Consider the following 18235-nt stretch of genomic DNA (forward strand, 5'->3'; position numbering starts at 1 on the left):
GGTTGTTTTTAATTTTAGATCCAGTTCACTTACATTCTCGATGGAGGCAGTGGCAGTAAAAATGATTAACTTTGTTATCTCAGTCCTCAAAAGCACATTTTAATGTAACCTTTTTCTTAGGGTGATTATTTTATGTGCATGGGTATTTTGCCCGCTTGCCATCTACTCCTCTCGGGTGTGATTTCTTTTTGCTGAAGAGATTTCAGGGTTGCTAGTATGTTCCTTTGTGTAGGCACTCAGCGCTGTGGGTTACCACTCTGAGCCATGTCTATTGTCCTGTAAGTTCGGATGCGTTGTTTTCACTTCCACTCAAGCCCAGAAAGTCTTCCGTTTCTTTCCTGATTTCTATCCTGACCTGGTTTTTATTCAGTAGTGAGTTGTTCAGTTTCTATGACCTCATAAGCTTTCTGTTGATGTTGATATCCAGTTTTAATCCATGGCGGTCAGATCATATACAGGGCGTTATTTTGATTTCTTGTATCTGTTGAGACTTGATTTGTAACTGAGTTTATGGTCAGTTTTGGAGAATGTTCCATGAGGGGCTGGGAAGATGGTAGATTCGGGTGATAGGTTCTCTAAGTATGTTAGGTCCATTTGGTCCATTGTTAGCTCGAGCAGTGCTCTGTTCCACTCTGGATGGCCTGTCTGTGAGTGTGAGTGGGCACTGAAGTCTACACTATTAGTGTGTGATCAATGTGTGAATTACGAACTTGGGTGCCTTGGTTTTGGTACACACATGTTAAGAATGGCAGTGTCCTCAGAGTGGATTTTTCTTTTGGTGAGAATGTAGCATCCTTCCCTATCTTCTGATTGTTGTTGAAGTCATTTTGACAGATATAAAAATGGCTACACCAGCTTGCTTCTTAGGTCCATTTGCTTGGAATATCTTTGTCCATTCTTTTACCTCGAGGTAATGTCTACCTTTGATGTTTAAGGTGTTTTGTTTTGGATGCAGCAGAAGGGATGGACTCTGTTTTCACATTCATTCTGTTAGTTTATATCTTTTTATTGGGGGATTAAGTCTACTGATGTTAAAATATATCCATGAGCAATAAGCAGTGTTTGTTGATTCCTATTTGGTAGTGGTAGTCGTGGTGGTGGTGGTGGTGGTGGTGGTGGTGGTGGTGGTGGTGGTGGGTGGGTGTGTGTGTGTGTGTGTGTGTATGTGGGTTTCTCAATTTTGCTGGTCTGGGATTATTTATCCTGTGTTTTCTTGGGTATGTTAAGCTCTTTGGGTTAGTATTTTCCTTCTGACATGTCCTGGAGGGCTGCACGTGTAGATATATATTGCTTAAATTTGATTTTACCATGGAATGTCTTATTCTCTCCATCTATGATAAATGAAATTTATGCTGGGTATAGTAGACTGGGCTGGCATATGTGGTCTCTTAGGGTCTCTAGAATACCCTTTCAGGTCCTTCTGGCTTTTAGGTATAATTCTCATAGGTCTGCCTTCATATGTTACTTGACCTTTTTCCCTTGTAACTTTTAATATTCTTTCTTTGTTCGGTGTGTTTAGTGTTTTGATTGTTATATGCCAAGGGGACTTTCTTTTCTCGTGTAGTATTACTTGGTGTTCTTCGTGTTTCTTGTACTTGAGTAGGGATCTCCTCCTTTAGGTGAAGCAAATTTTCTTCCGTGATTATGTTGAAAATATTTTCTGTGCCTTTCACCTATGTTTCTTCTCCTTCCGTTATTCCTGTTATTCTTAGGTTTGGACGTTTCATGGTGTCTCAAATTTCCTGGATGCTTTGTGCCATGAATTTTTTTAGACTTCGCATTTTCTTTGATCAAAAGATCCTTTTCTTCTATCTCGTCTTCAGTGACTGAGATTCTCTCTGGTATTCTGTTGGGTAAGGCTTACCTCTGAGGGTCCTGTTGGAGCTATGTTTTTCCCAGATCTCCCTCAGTTGGGTTCTCTTTACTGGATCTATGTCCACTTTCAGGTGTTGCCCTGTTTTATTCATTTCCTTCACTGTTCATGTTTTCATAGATTTACTTACGGGATTTATTCATTTCCTCTCTAAGGGCCTCTATTATATTCATAAAGACTGTTTTAAGGTCTTTTTTGTGCTTCTGCTGTATTGCAATACTCAGGGCCTGCTGTGTGTAGGGTTGCCGGACTCTGTTGGGGAAATATTGTCCTGGCTGGTATAGTGCTTTTTCACTAGCATCTAGGCATCTCAGTTCGGGAGGATTGTAATTCTAGGTGCTGATTTCTGGTCTTGTCTTTGTTGGGTAGGTATTTTGTTCCTTGGCTTTTGTTGCCCTCTCTGGTTCTCAGGAGAGTGTAGTGGTTGTGTGTTGCCTGGTAAGAAATTCTTCTGGGATCCAGATAGGTGTGGACACTGTTTCCCTGGTCAGAATCGTATTATTACGCTTCAGTTGACTTAGACGGGTAATAGAAGTTCTGGAGAAACTGATAGCACTTGGAGTGATCAGGAACATTGGAGATCACTCCGATGATTTTTTTTAGGTGACAACTTGCTTCTGAAGATGTCAATAGCTTAACCACCAGACTTGGTTGTCATGACTACTTAATTTGTAAAGTCAGTCTGCCATGGAATTCTGTGTTCTTCACAGCATCCAAAATCCTTGGAAACCAGACCTAGCTCATACTTATATTGAGGTAAAATAACCTTCAGAAACAGAAAAGACAATAGAGATATTTAACAGTCAGAACTCAGTCTTTGCACTACAGGACATGTTAGAATAAGATTATAATATCACCTATATTATCCAATCTCAAGTGCTGTGCAATAAAGAACTTTTATGGGATTGATGCTTCAATTCAAGTTGTATGGCTGCATACTTGGTTTCCTTTCCATTCTCAGCACATTTTTCTGAGAAGAGCCACTGGAATTAATATTTGATGGTCATCCCACCATGCTTTCCTTCCCTTTGTTGCCTTGGGTCTACGCAAGTACTCAACGAGTCTTCTAAATCCACTAATGGGCAAACAGTGAAAATAAGCCACTTCAAGGTTTTTATTAACCTGGAAACCCACATAGAGGTTTAATTTTATAAATAAATATTCACCAAGAAGAATAATACATGAGGAGTATAAGGGGAGGGATGAGAAAGAATCAGCAGAGGATGTGACCCGTTAGTAACACAGCAACATTATCCCAAACTCCAAACTAAAGATAAGAGGTATATATGGGAAAATGAAGACCAGAACCAGATCATACTGAAGAAAATCTTCATGTATCCTCAGTTTTCACTAATACAAGGAGAATTTACAGGTCTTGGAATTAGGGGAATTTTTGAGCAAGTCTCTCTGTCTCTCTGTCTCTCTATGTGCTCTCTCTCTCTCTCTCTCTCTCTCTCTCTCTCTCTCTCTCTCTCTCTCTCTCTCTCTCACACACCCCTATAATTCTTTTAATTAGTATGTGTTTGACTACTCTGTCTCAATGGGTGACTTAGGAAGTGCAGGTTCCATGAAGGTTTTATTACTTTTTGTACTTAACATAATCTACTGTCCACATTCACTTTATAATTATTTTTACTGAAATGATCATTTGTGGAAACTTGCTTGGAATTCATGCCCTCAAGTTATGATGCTTTGAGGATAACAGTGCCCAGCCCTAGTGGGGACTGGATGTTAAAACCCCAGGGTGTGTTATGTTAGCTAATACCACTGATATTCTCAACTTCCATTTTCCTTTGCTTTATATTTCACATAATTACATTCACTTCAGGTTTTTAAAACCCAAACAGAGAAAGCTGTTTTGAATATCATTTAAAATAATACATTTTTTAGGTGACTTATTAACTCACCAAGTTACTTTTGGTGCATGTGTAATGTTTTCATATAAAATATTTGAAACAATGTTGACTCTTAGAACCTTTTCCAAGGACAAATGCAGGTTTGCTCTGGAAATGTGTATCTGTGTACCACGGGCATGAAATGCCAGTGGGGGCCAAAAGAGGGCACAGAGTCCTGGGACTTCACTTTTGAGCCATTGTGTGGGTGCTGAGAACCAAATGGATTCTCTGGAAGAGCGACCAGAGCTCCTAACTACTGGGCCATCTGTGCAACCCAGAAAAGCTTATTTTTAACATGTAACAAATGGAAAGTTCACACGAAGCCCTGTGTGACTGAGTTGTGAACATTATTTCGTGGAACCCATCTTTGCTTAAACAAACAACTGCCAGGCACTCTATTATAAGTCAGAGAACGAATAAAGCAACGTCTGAGAAAATAAGTGACAGTATTCTAAACCACAGTTAGGATTTTTGGGAAACCTTCATCTTCCACAGTGATGAGGACGGCTTCCTTGGCATTTAAGTTCTTTACTGGGGAATCTGGTGATGTTGGCAAGTGGTTGTTTAGTATTATGTGGAAAATGTGGCAACCTTTAGACACTCTGTCTAACTGAGCAATCATACTGTCAGATGACCAAGGCACTGCTCTAAACAAAGAAGCCATTTTTCAACAGTTAGATTGTACCAAACTACCCAGAGTTCATTTGATAGAAAGAAACTAGTTGAATTTTGATATAACATTGAAGAATAGACAGGATTCTTTGAAAAAAAAAAAAAGCTGGGCTTGAGAGCTGAGTTAAGAGCACTGGCTGCCTTTCTAGAGGTCCTGAGTTCAATTCCCAGCAATGACATGGTGGCCCACAACCCTCTGTACTGGGCTCTGATGTAATGGGATTCTGGTGTGTCTGAAGATAGACACAGTATACTCGTACATAAAATGAATAAATTAATCTTTTAAAGTACATACACACAAAATATTTCTCTTTTCCAACTGCACGTCTGCATGAAGCCAATTTTCTTCTAAGGCTTCAACCAAAACAACTAAATGCAAGAAATGAATGCAGTGGGGATGAGGTCCAGCTGCCTTCCATTAAGCCAAATATTAAAGAAATTGGTGGGGCTGGAGAGATGGCTCAGCGGTTAAGAGCACTGACTGCTCTTCCAGAGGACCTGAGTTCAAATCCCAGCAACCACATGGTGGCTCACAACCATCTGTGATGGAATCTGATGCCCTCTTCTGGTGTGTCTGAAGAGAGTTACAGTGTATTTGTATGTAATAAATAAATCTTTTTAAAAAGAAATTGGCAAAAATGCAAAATAAATATCATCCTTTTAAACATGTATTTTAGAAAATACATTTATTGCCATAAAAATAATTATAAGAATTTGTGTGTACGGGACTGATTTTTAAGCTCATATATTGTCACTGTTCTCCTGATTTCTAGTGCCATGTTTCTGTAGCCATAGAGAGGCTCGTGGGAATCACGTTCTTAAGAGTGTGAGGATCCTGAGACGAACAGTGTTGAGAATCATTGCACAGTCCTGACTGCCTTGCTGCTCATGCCCACAACAGCATAGTGATACAGACTCTTCATCCCTCTGCTTTTCATCGTGGGGGATTACATATCAACCCTTTATCATTCCTTAGTGCTGCAAAATATCCGTCTCAGACATTATTACCCCTGGGTCCCTGGGACACCGGAAGCCACTGTGTTCTGAGTTCATTTTTAAAACAAGAATTTGACTTAACACTACAAGTTTTCTTCTAGCCTCAATGATATGAATGCTGTTCCTCTAAAAGTTTTAAACACTCAAGCACACCTGAAGCCTGGTACGGTCATTTCCACACTCAGGAGGCAGAAACAGGAAATCTGAGACAGAGTGAGACCTTGTCTTAAAAATCAAAAGGGAGGCTGGGAAGATGGTTCAGGGGATAAAGGTGCTTGTTGCACAAAGTCTTGGGACCTGGGTTCCGCTCTCTGGAATGGACATAATCAGACACCGTAACACAAATGTGTTGCATCCCAGCATTTCTATAGTAGGATGGCTCTAGACTGGGTCGACAGGAAAACATTCAGAAGGGCCAATACCCAGGCCCCAAGTCCAGCATCAGTCCTTTTTAAAACTTCTCCGCTTTGTTCTAGTGTATAAACGAGGGTTTAGTTAGGGTTACCATTCCTAACCACGGTGAAGCACCATGACCAACACCACCTGGGGAGGAAAGGGTTAATTTCACTCATTTCCATAGAACAGTTCATCATCAAAAGCAGCAAGGGAAGGAACCAGAGAGTCAGAAGCTGATGCAGAGGCTGTGGAAGTACTATTTACTGACTTGCTCATCATGACTTATTCAGCCTGCTTTCTTATAGAACCCCGGACGACCAGCCCAGGGATGGCACCACACAAAATGGTACCCAATTAATTACTAATTAAGAAAATGCCCTATAGCCAGATTTTACAGAGACCTTTTCCAAACTGAGGCTCCCTCCTTTAAGGTAACTCCAGCTTGTATCAAGCCGACATAAGGCTACCCAGCACACCATGTTTGCTTTCTGATCAGTGTAAAAATGCACACATTTAAGATGACATCCTGCTACTTTTATCAAGAGAACCTTTGTTTTTTACAGTTTTACTGCTGTGAACAGACACCATGACCAAGGCATCTCTCATGACATCTAACCAGGCTGACTTACAGGTTTAGAAGTTCAGTCCATTATCATGAAGCAGGGAACATGGCAGCATCCAGGTAGTCAAGGTGCAGGAGGAGCTGAGAGTTCTACATCTTCATCTGAAGGCCACTGGGAGAAAACTCACTCCCAGTTAGGAGGAGGGTCTCATTGTCCACCCCTACAGTGATGCACTTCCTCTAGCAAGGCCACACCTACTCCAAGAAAGCCACGCCTCCTAATAGTGCCACTCCCCGGGCCAAGCATATTCAAACCACCACACCAAGATTTTGGGCCCACCAAGCGTCATCTGATAGCAGGAGGCCCAACATGGCCCATTTGAAGGGAGCACTTAAAGCACAAATGAACGTGTTTAAATGCTTATCATTCTGTACCAGGTGTGCAGCAAGAGAGCCCCGGGGCACTAGTGATCAGACGGGCAGGGCTGAGTAGCACAGGTCATTTCCAAAAGATGGATCATAACTGGTCTTTTAGGTCCGGTGTCTTTGACTCCGTCATAACCAGACATTAGAATCCGCAGGCAGACTTGAAGCATCGCACTGTGTTAAACCTAGGAGGTCAAATCTGGACAGATCATCTCTGACTCTAATGGGGCCAGAATGGAAACCGCCTTGCTACATGTGAAAGTGGGAGCTAGAAATACACACTACTCCCAGACAGGAAAAGGAAAGCATGTCTCTTAAAACTTCCTCTTTCATAGTCTAAAATTATTCTTACACAGCGGGCGTGCGGCTGAGTCACCAGGTTATGTTCCTAGATGAGGGAGCGGTCAAAAGAGGGAGGCCCTGGAGGGACTTTACCTGGGGACAACGTGTCACAGTGAAAAAGAGCAGCCACGGGCGCCATCAGGGGCAGGAACCTATGGTTCCGAGCCCTGCAGACTTAACCAGTGAATTGAGAATCTGGCCTGTAGGGGGCAGACCTGCACCAAGGACCACATCTTCCTCAGGCTTTGCTCTCTTGGGGAAAGTGCTTACAGTTCTAAAACGCCCATTTTGTTTTTGTTTTTGTTTTGGTTGTTGTTTCCCATCAGATCCCACCTGCTGCTCTTACAAGGGGCTGTTATTTTTCCTCTGGGCGAAATGTCCTATTCTAATCCACACTGTTTACAAAGAATAAGCATCACCTTCTCCCAAGCCTTGTGAAGGACTTTGATGATGCTTTCTGCCCAGATGTCCCTGTAGCCACCATGGAAAAAAAATGGGACAAGTTACCTGACCAATCTGCTCCCTGCAGTACTTCAGGGACTCTAGGGAGACCTAGAGGGAACATTAAGGTAACTCCTCAATTACAAGAAGTGAATGGAGACTGAGATACTGGCCCTGGCAGAGTTGTGCTGACGGGCCTCTGAGGCCAGGAAACCTTGTCTTCGTGACCTTTGGACGTGAGTGTTCAGCACACGCATTCCAAGGGTGCGGCGGTGTGGTTTTGTTTTTAAGGTTTTATAATTACTGCAGAAAACCATAACTTATCATCTGATGCTCTCACATTTTTGTGCCTGAGAATGCAATGCAAAGAAAAGCAGAAATTACTGCCCCAAATGACAAGTACGGCTCACCTGGTGTCTATCCTGGATTTCACAGAAATAAGCACAAACACTGGGTAGAGGTCTTGAGGGATTGAAAGGCCTCTTTCTCCTGCTCTTGCCCTACAGGAGGGCTGGAGGCCAGGAGCTAAGTCCCTTTCAGTACCTGTGCTTCCAGCCAGTTGCCATGGCATCAAACCCTAAAGTCAAGGCCCTTGCTTTCTAAACCCTGACAAGATCCTGGACCCAGGATCCCAAAAGCACCCTCCAGCCCCACAGAACAGCCGCCTGCCCCAAAACCACCCCACACCTGCATCTCTACACATGGCTAATCTCAATCTGCCGCCCTGTGACTAACAACTGTGCTCCTCAGAGGGGGTCCCCCCCTTCACAGTGAGAATCTCTAAGGTGAAGGCCAGCAGTCTCTCCCCAGACAGTCTGCAGTCCAGGTTCTCAGACCTGTCAGAGCCTCCAGCCCATGAGAAAGTGCCAAGAGGAAGGCACTGTGTGAGGGGAGGGGAGGCTACACCAGGCTAGCTCACTGCTTTCTCCATAGATGTCTAGATTCAGGGAGGAACCGTGAATGCCCTTGAGAGATGCTTTGACTCCAGCTCTTGGTGCTTCCACTCCACGCGTCCCAAGGTACTTACTAGATGGCTGGTGACATTTCACGACTTTTCTGAATGGGACTGGAACTTCACAGAGGAACCGTGGAGAGAAGATTAGTACCTGGAAAGAACACCGGACCTGGAAGTCACACTAGCCCAGGCTATTATTCCAGCCTCTCCATTTTATCGAGGCATGCACAGGTTCAGAAGGCTACCGGGGCACATTCTAGACACAGTTGATATATGATGCTGTAAGATAAACAGTCTTGGAAATGAAGGCCAGTCAGGACCAGAGTGTCTTTACTGCTATCCCTTCTCTTAGGCCTGCCTAATTCCATTCCCTTTTGCTTGTGACCTTCCTTACCCAAAACAGATCCCTCTAGATAATCCCTTAGCCTCTGCACCCCTTTCTACCTCTCTTTCCTCGATCAACACAGGAAGCCCCGCCAGCCTTGCAAGGACACACAACCTTTCTTAGTTAGGGTTTCCATTGTTGTGACAAAACACAATGACCGAAAAGCAAGTTGGGGAGGAAAGGGTTTATTTGGCTTACACGTTCACATCACCATTGATCATTGTAGGAAGTCAAGACAGGAACTCACAGAGGGCAGGACCCTGGAGACAGAAGCTCATGCAGAGCCCATGGAGGGGTGCTGCTTACTGGCTTGCTCCCCCTGCTCTCTTATAGAACCCAGGACCACCACATCAAGGGGGCGGCATCCCTCACAATGGGCTGGCCTTCCCAATCAACCTCTGATTAAGAAAATGCCTTACACCGAGATCTTATTGAGACATTTTCCTCAACTGGGGTTCCCTCCTTTCAGATAACTCTAGTTGAGTGCCAAGCTGATGGAAGGCTACTCAGAACCACCCACCAGAGCTAACCCCAATCACCCACCCCAAAGGGAAACCCTCCCACGGCTGCGGAGAGCTGATAATGGCTGGTGGTAGGTTTACATCTTACGACTATTTTCTTCCTCCTTCTAAAATATTTGTTTTAGTGAGTGTGTGTATCTGTGTCTGTGTCTCTGCACATGTGTTCATGAAGACATGCCCCAGCACGCCTGTGGAGATCGGATGACAACTTTCTTTTCTTCACAGTGTGAGTTCTAGGGGTCAAACTCAGGTCATCAGGTTTAGCGACAAGTACCCTCGCCTTCTGAGCCACTTCTGCCAGTCCCTTATTTAACTTTTGAAAAGGTAATATATCAGCAGGGCCCAATAGTTCCCAGTTCCGTGTTTGCCCTCCCCACCCCCGCTTCCTATCCCAACCTTTTAAAGGTAATTTTGATAGCTTTGTATGTATTTTTTCCAGTTGTTCTCTAAGTAAATGAAAGAGACAGACAAAGAGAGAGAGACAGAGAGAGAGATATTAAGGGAACCATAAGGCAACAAATTTTGCTAAGAGAATTTCATGAGCCACCAAGAGCTTGTGTGTGTGTGTGTGTGTGTGTGTGTGTGTAGTGTGTGTAGTGTGTGTGTGACTGTATGTGTGTGTGAATGTGTGTATGTGAGTGTATTATGTGAGAGTGAGTGTGTGTGGTGTGTATGAGTGTGTGTATGTGAGTGTGTGTGTGTGAGAGTGAGTGTTTGTGGTGTGTGTGGTGTGTGTGTGAGTGTGTATGTGAGTGTGTGTGTGAGTGTGTGTGTGAGTGTGTGTATGTGAGTGTGTGTACGTGTGTGTGAGTGTGTGTATGTGTGTGTGAGTGTGTGTATGTGAGTGTGTGTGTGTGGTGTGTGTGTGGCGTATGAGTGTGTGTGTGGTGTGTGTGAGTGTGTGTGTGAGTGTGTGTATGTGAGTGTGTGAGAGTGTGTGTGTGTATGTGTGTGTGAGTGTGTATATGTGAGTGTGCATGTGTGTGGGAGTGTGTGTATGTGAGTGTGTGTGTGAGTGTGTGTGAGTGTGTGTGTGTGTGTGATAGCTCTTTCTAGTAGCTAAAGCTCCTTACTCTAAAGAAGGTTCCCATGGGACCCTATCCCATGATTGTCACCCACAAACAGCCATCACCGGCTATCTCGTTTCTAGGTCCGAGGGAGGAAAGGTGGCACTCTGAGACCTCTCTTCATTTCCTCACTCATTTGTTAAGCATTCCTTTTCTAGACACCGAGCCGGGTCCTAGGCACAAATACAGCCCCTGCACTTGTAGTAAAAGGGAAGACAACATAGGCCAAGGCTATGCTGAGATTCGATTGCAGTCCCAAACCCTTCCCTACTTAACAGTCGGCTGTAACTGTCATGTGCCGAGATGGTAGTTGAATAGGAATGGCCCCATGGGCTCATGTGTTTGAATGCTTAGCCTCCGGGGAGTGGAGCTCTGCCTCAGCTTGGGTTTCATTGCTGTGGAGAGACACTGTGACCAAGACACCTCCTTTAACATTTTTTTTTTTTTTTTCGGAGCTGGAGACCGAACCCAGGGCCTTGCGCTTCCTAGGTAAGCGCTCTACCACTGAGCTAAAAGGACACCTCCTTTAAAGGAAAACATTTAATTAGGGCTGGCTTGCAGACTCAGAGATTCAGTCTATTACATGGCAGCATGCAGGCAGACATGGTGCTGGGGGACCCAAGAGTTCTACATCTTGATCCAAAGGCAGCCAGGAGAAGACTGGATTCCACACTGGACAAAGCCTGAGCACAGGAGCCCTCAAAGCCCATCCCCCACAGTGACGCACTTCCTCCGACAGGGCCACACCTCCTAATAGTGGAGCTCACTACCGGGCCGCGCATCCAAACTCATGAGTCTACGGGAGCCAAACCTACTCAACCGCCACAAACTCTTTGATAAGATTAGAAGGATGAGGAGGGGTGGTCTTGTTGGAGGAGGTGTGTCACCGGGGGTGGGGTTTGAGCCTTCAGATCGGGATGTAGCTAGCTGTCATCTCTGGTTCCAGCGCCACGTGTGCAGTGTGCTCCCCGCAGTGATGACCCCAAATGAAGCCTCGGAAACTGTAAGCAAGCCCCACTTAAATGTCTGCTTGTTTTGTTTCATGCCTTGCCTTGACCCTGGTGTCCCTTCACAGGAGCGGCGCTGTAGAGTAGAGCAGTGACTAAGACAGATAGGATGGACTTAGCTTCAGGTACAGCTTGATTCAGAGCTTAAATTATGCCCCTGGGAGCTATCGTCTGGTTCCGCATCTCGTGCTACTCATGGTAACCCAAACAAGCTTACATCGTCACCAGCTTAGGCTGGCGGAAGTAAAGGAGTCACTGACCCAAAGCCCGGCAGTCAGGTGCTCTTAACCTTGAATGAGCGTGTGCATCACCTGCTCGCTCCCGAACCAATCTCTGAAACCACCGGGCAGGGATCGCACCGACTGGCCCAGCCTAGGTCATGCAATCTATTTCACAGTCCATTTGGACACTGCTACTCAAAGACATAGATGGAGAGCTGAGGACTGGCACCTCAAAGCAAAATTACTGCAGCCACACACATGTAATTAAAAGTGAGAGAAATGACTCAAGAGAACTGCAAACTGTCAAGGAGGCCTGGCCCAAAAGGAGGCATCCAGGGTTTCCTGAGGAAGGAGCAGGCAGGATCGAGGAGGCAGATAAATGCGATTTGTAGTCATGGACACGGAGACAGGTTAGTGGGAACCTTAAGGACCCTGAAGAGTTCCGTTAGGTAGAGAGATCACCTGGCAGCTCAGAACACATGGTGCTCTTACAGAATACCGGGGTTCTGTTCCCAGAACCCACCATGGAGAACATCAAACCTCTTGTAGCTCCTGTTCCAGGGGTTCCAACACTCTCTTCTGGCCTCTGCAGGGACCTGCACACACATAGTACACATACAGACAACCAGACACGTGTATATACACACACACACTTTCTTTAAATTACAGCTAAGCTAGGCATAGTGGCTCGTGCCTGGAATACCAGTACTCAAGAACCGAACGCAGGAAGATTGCTAGTTTCAGGTCAGCCTGAACTGCTCTGTGGAACCCTGTCTTTTAAAATAATAATATAATGGAGCCCAGAGGCCAGAGGGATGACATGGGTGAGGTCTAAAGAAAGCCTGGATGAGCAAGGACCCCATCAGATAGATTAATTAATCTCCACGTTTCATTGCCAAGACCCACCTACAGTAGATTTCCCAGTGGACAGAATGTTTCACAGCTGGGACCTAGTGCTGTGTAAGGATTAAGTCTGACCAGGCCTCCTCTTTACCTGGCCCTCATCCTCTCCTTGTCCCTTCTCGCTCCACCGGCCCCACACCCTGAAGCCTGCAAGTGCTCAAGCACTGAGGAGGCCCAGAAGAAAAGAAACTGTGGGAGGCTGGCCACAGCCAGGAGAACCGGTTTCCTCACCTTAGCAGACAAATCGGAGGCTGGCCAGGGAACTGAGGCTTAGTGTGTCATCACCTACAGGACCTAAATTTAGAAACACTATCCCACCGTATGCATAGAAGCCACCTCACATCTGGGTAGCTACCTTGTGAGCTACCACCAGGACAGGTCCTCTCACAGGACTTGGGGTCAAGAACAAGAAGCATGGGGTTCGGGATTTAGCTCAGTGGTAGAGCACTTGTCTAGCAAGCGCAAGGCCCTGGGTTCAGTCCCCAGCTCCGAAAAAAGAACAAGAAGCATGGGAGAAAACAAGGATGTCCCTGGACTAAGAGAGTGTAGGAGAGGAGACAGGCTTGGGTGGTGCTGGAAGCCACTGGACTGTCACCCACAGTCCAGCTGTGACCTCCCAAGGAAAGGTTTCACAACTACTTCATGGCATGTAACTGCATCAGCACACATATGTATGGGAAGGTCGGAAATCAAGCTAGCAATGTGATTGAGAACCACATTTACTGCGCTGCATAGCCAGATCTGGGGGACCCTCCCTGTGAATTCCGTGCCCTTTCTGACATACTGAAGCTGCCCGGCTTGTGTGTGTATGCGTTCATTAAAAGTCGCTTTCCTTATCTTCTGGAAGAGGTCTGTGAGTAAAGGAAGCTAAGAGGTTACCAGTGTTTCTGGTTCCATGGAGCCTCCGTCGAAACAGTCTGTTGCAGATCAGCCCCACTCCTCAGATGTGAAGCTCTTCCTGTCTCGTGGGTCAAAGGTGAGTCCCAGGCCCTGCTGGGGAAGTCAGCTTCCTCTGTTTAGTCAGTTGCTTGTTAGACACAGGGTCCGGATTCTTCCTTACAACCCCAGGATAGAACAGCTGCGAGCACACATCTGGACTCTGCTGGTAGGCCAGCCAGGTCACACCGATCCTCTCTTTTGTACAAAAGGAAGGAGATAAAGCTTCCCAGGAGCCCCAGTGTTCTCCGTGGAGTAGCTGATGTGCAGTCATTACCATCTGCTGGTTTCCGTTTGTCAGCTAGAACGTTAGCCATCTCTGAACCTACTCAGACTCTCAGTGAGAGAGCAGTCACTCCCACCCCTGGTCACCAAACCTCCCACTGCATCTCAGGACTCTGTGGACACTTCCTTTTTGGGTCTGGGCTAATTCAGTAAGCCTCAACTTTCTAATTCCTCACAAGAGCCACGAAAAGCCAGCCTGTGCTTCTTGCTCACCATAGCTGGCAGAACACGGCATGGAGGCCACCGCAGTCAACACCAAATCCCATCTGGGATCCTGACTCTGGCATTGCTGGGAGTCTCTCGACACAGACATCAGTCCCATTCTTCAACGCCCATCCATCTGTTTCTTTTTCCTCAGACGTCTGGTCATACGGTGGAAACGGCAGAAAGCTCTTTCGAAAGAGATCTACCACATGTCCATGCAACGATTATTTCTGAAAGTCAAGGGACTGTCTACCCTGCTTCCATTGGAATTGAGAAGGGACCGGGACAGACAGAAGAGCCAGAAAAGGGTGGCCTCCTCCTCCTCCCTGTGCATCTCACTGACAAGTCAAAGGGATGACCAAGAAGGTCTGGCACCATCTAAGTTCTTTCTCAGTAGCAAAATGAGGCACAGCAAAAAGCCACCAGCTGCCATTAACCACACAGAGGCCGTGCTTACCACTGTCACCTTTCTTACTAAACATCAGACCACCTATGGCCTTCTTAAAGACAAGCCCTGGGTGACTCACCTTCCAGGCCCCAAGCAGTCTTTTGGATGTTTCTCTAAATAAAAGGTCACCCCTCCTGGGAGTATGATGACCCCCTCCCCTTCTGCAGAAGCAGCTTCTCCTGTGTGTCCTTCACCCCGGCAGGCTCCTCGGCACTCCAGAAGGTGGCCTGGCAGCAGAGTGACAAGCTTGGTGTGGAGACATTCAGGTAGGAAAAGCACTGCAGGAAGATGGAGATGTCCACAGAATTGAGGAAGGGGAGGAAAGGGGGATGCTTGGAGCCTTGTGACAGTAAGCCACCTGGGGCATCCTCTGAGATGTAGAGTCTAGGCCCCACCCATGTCAATCTGCAGGTCACATGCCCTGGATGATTCAGGCAGCAGACAGGAAAGTCTGACAAACTCCTCAGGTGCTTAGATCAGACGCAAAGCCTTCTGGTCATCTCCCTCAGTCTCCCACAGAGTGGTTATGAGGAATCGACACCTGTAAGCAGTTCTCTCTTGAGCAGAATTAATTCTGGTAGCAGCCCTGAGATAGGTACCCTGTTCATCCCCACTTTACAGATGAGGAAACTAGACTTAAGGAAGCTAAGTGTCTTATCCAACGTCAAAAACTAAAGGAACTGGGATTTCATCCCGGGTTCCTTGACCTCTGTGTCAGTTTAAGTTGTCATCTTGTCATACTCCAGACTTACCCAGGAAGAGAGTCTCAGCGAGGGATTGTCTAGATCAGGTCAGCCCGTTATGGTGGTTTGAAAGAAAATGGCACCCACAAACCCATAAGAAGTGGCCTTGTTGGAGTAGCTGTGGCCTTGTTGCAGGAAGTAGTCACTGGGGATGGGCTTTGAGGTTTCAGATCCTCAGTCACTTTTTGCTGCTTGCAGATCCAGATGTAGACTCTCAGCTCCCTCTCCAGCACTACGTCTGCCTGCACACCACCATGCTTCCCGCCATAACGATAACAGACTGAACCTCTGAACTGTAAGCCAGGTCCAACGAAATGTTTTCCTTTGTAAGAGTTTCATGAATTAAAAAAAAATAGTTGCCATGGTCATGGTGTTTCTTCACGGCCTGTGGGCAATGAACCAGGGATTATCTTCATGATTTTAACTGCTGTGGGGAAGTTTGCCCACTGTGGGTGTCACCATTCCCTGGACAGGGCATCCTGAACTGGATAGTGGAGAAAGTGAACTCAGTGCTAGCATGCTTACATTCTTTTTTTTTTTTCCATCTTCTCTATGGACATAATGTGACTAGCTGTTTTAAGTTTTTGCCAACTTGATTTCCCCACTACAATGGACAATCTGGAACTGTGAGCTAAAAGAAACCCCCACCCCCAACTTTCTCAGGATAGTTATTTTATCACAGAAAACTAAGATAACCTCCAAAACTCACCTGCTTGGGGCAAGAATTATAGCTTCTAAGTTGGGTGTGTTAGCACACACCTATGTGCCAGCACTCAGATGGGCCATAAGTTTCAGGGTAACTTGAACTACGTAGTAAGATTGTGGAAAGAAAGGAGAGAAGGAGAGGGAGAGGAAAGAGAGGGAAAGGGAGGGAGAGGGAGGAGGAAGAGGAAGGTGAGGAAGGTAGGAAGGAAGAGGAAAGAGCTACAGTTTCTTTGCTTCGGGGATTGCAAGGCTTGAACCAGCCTCGATTGGGCTGAGCTGGACTTGGTCTGAGGCTCCTGGGACCTCCCTGCAAGAAAAGAGTGGGCAGGTCTCTGAGTCTCTGAGCCACTCCCATGAAACAGATCTGGACACGATAGCACCCAAGCAAAGGCCTGGACCATGCTTGTTCTCCCAGCTGATCAACAGCCCTGGGAGCCCGCATGCGGCTCTAGGACGAGAAGTGAATCCCTCAGATTCACAGCACTGATTGCTCCAGAAAGCTTCTCTGTATTACAGTTCCCACCTCTAGCCTAGGAAGCTTGCCTCCAAAACCTCTCTCCAGAACTGCACTTTCCCACTGCTTCTGCAGAATCTCAATGGAACTCTTCTGTGACGCTTGCCCAACAGCTCCCAGGAGACTCAAGGCTGCAGGCTCTGTGCTGCCACAAAACAGGCACATTTATTTCTGCAGCCATCTATAGAAACAATGTAGCACATGCCCACTGACTTGATAGGGTGCTTCACTGCACCGCCTCTGCCTTAACCCATAAGAGAGCACTTGTTGGTTCGACAGCTGTGAATACAGAGGCCAGTCACTAAGATTAGAGTTGGAGCGTGAGCTCCAGGAAGCACTTCCGTGGTTTCATATCTTCCCTATGTAGCCCAGATTGATCGCAAATTCTGATCCTTCTGCCTCAGTCTCCTGAACACCAGGATATCAGCAGACGACACTGCACCCAGGTCTGCAAGCTACTTTTCAACTACGCATGGGCAGCAGGCTTTAGCCATTGGATATAGCTCTTCATGTGTCTGAGATAATGTTGACTGCAAGTGTGACTTTTCCACCATCCTTACCCCTCCAGCAATTCTACTTGTCAGGAAGAATTGTCATTAGCAGCTCGGGACAAATGGCCAACTATGGTGCCTATCATCATAAGGAGGTGCACACTGGCTTCCAGGCTCACTCAGTACCCGAGGATCTTCCCAGCTCTTCTCACCCTGTCCTCTACCCTAAACTTCTTCTCCAGCTCATGGGCTTCCCATCCTCTTGGTTCTCCTTTGTAAATAACCCCGCCATTTTGGTCATATGCTCTCTTGCATTCTCGGCCCCCTTTCTCTTGCCGCTCTCTCTTGGTCATCCTCACACTCCCCTCCCCCTCTCTGCCTCGATCTTTGGGTGAAGACACAAGCTCTCAGCTACATGCCTGCCTGCTGCTCACGTTGCCTGCCATGATGGTCATAGAATCCTTCTCTGAAACTGTAAGCAAGTTGCCTTTATCATGGTTGTCTCTTCACAGTTAACAGAACAGTAAGTAAGACACACCTGTTTTCCAGGGTTCTGGGCATACACCACTCTCATTTCTAAGTTAGCAAGAAGGTCAGTGTAGGAGTGGAAGAAGTTAGAGAACTTTAGGAGGGTCAGTGTCGAGCCTACAGTGTCCGGAGCATGGGCTAGCCTTGTGATGACAGTATTCATCCTTGATGTGTGCCATCCGAGTGAGGTAACATCCGTAACATACAAGCGAGGCTATTACAGTTACTACTGAGCGTGTGTGGGCGGTTTTGCCTCTATTGGAGGAAGAGAACAGGAAAGCAAACCATCTAAAGAATCCTTAACAGGTTTTGTTTATCACAAGATGCAAGGCCACTGATTCAGTGGGAGAGACATTGTTCATTGGTCAGCTTAGGTTTTGAATTGGCCATCAGGTCTCCTCTATTACAACCATGCAGGGAATACTGAGAGGCAAAGTTACTGAGGAAAGGTTGTCAACATAATGATTAACCCAGGTTTGGGTTAGTAAAACAAAGTATAATCCTACAGGAGGCTGGACCATGATCTGGGGCTCTGTAGAACAACGGAGTAACTGTGTAACCAGCTGTTTGTGACCTCAGACTCCTGCACAAGAGCACCTGGAAGCTTTGTAAAAGAAGTCAAAGTCGGCATCTAACTGACAATTTAAAAAGGAAAGAGAACCATATCGGGTCCTTTTTATAGGATTGCCCAGCAACACCCCCAAAGACCCTACCCAAGA

The 18235-nt window shown here is 46.2% G+C and overlaps 1 long non-coding RNA gene across 2 annotated transcripts; it reads left to right on the top strand.

Moving 5' to 3' along the window:
- Positions 1–11477: 11477 nt before the first annotated feature.
- On the top strand, positions 11478–15640 carry LOC120102825 (uncharacterized). Of its 2 annotated transcripts, XR_015620701.1 has the most exons (4): positions 11478–11534; positions 13510–13638; positions 14242–14801; positions 15477–15640. It is a non-coding gene; the product is annotated as an uncharacterized LOC120102825 (long non-coding RNA). The 2 variants fall into 2 exon arrangements; XR_015620700.1 differs by lacking the exon at positions 11478–11534 and having other exon boundaries at positions 12250–13638.
- The last annotated feature ends 2595 nt before the right edge of the window (positions 15641–18235 follow it).

This window comes from Rattus norvegicus, chromosome 5 (genome assembly GCF_021556685.1).
Source record: "Rattus norvegicus strain SHRSP/BbbUtx chromosome 5, alternate assembly SHRSP_T2T, whole genome shotgun sequence".
NCBI lineage: Eukaryota > Metazoa > Chordata > Mammalia > Rodentia > Muridae > Rattus > Rattus norvegicus.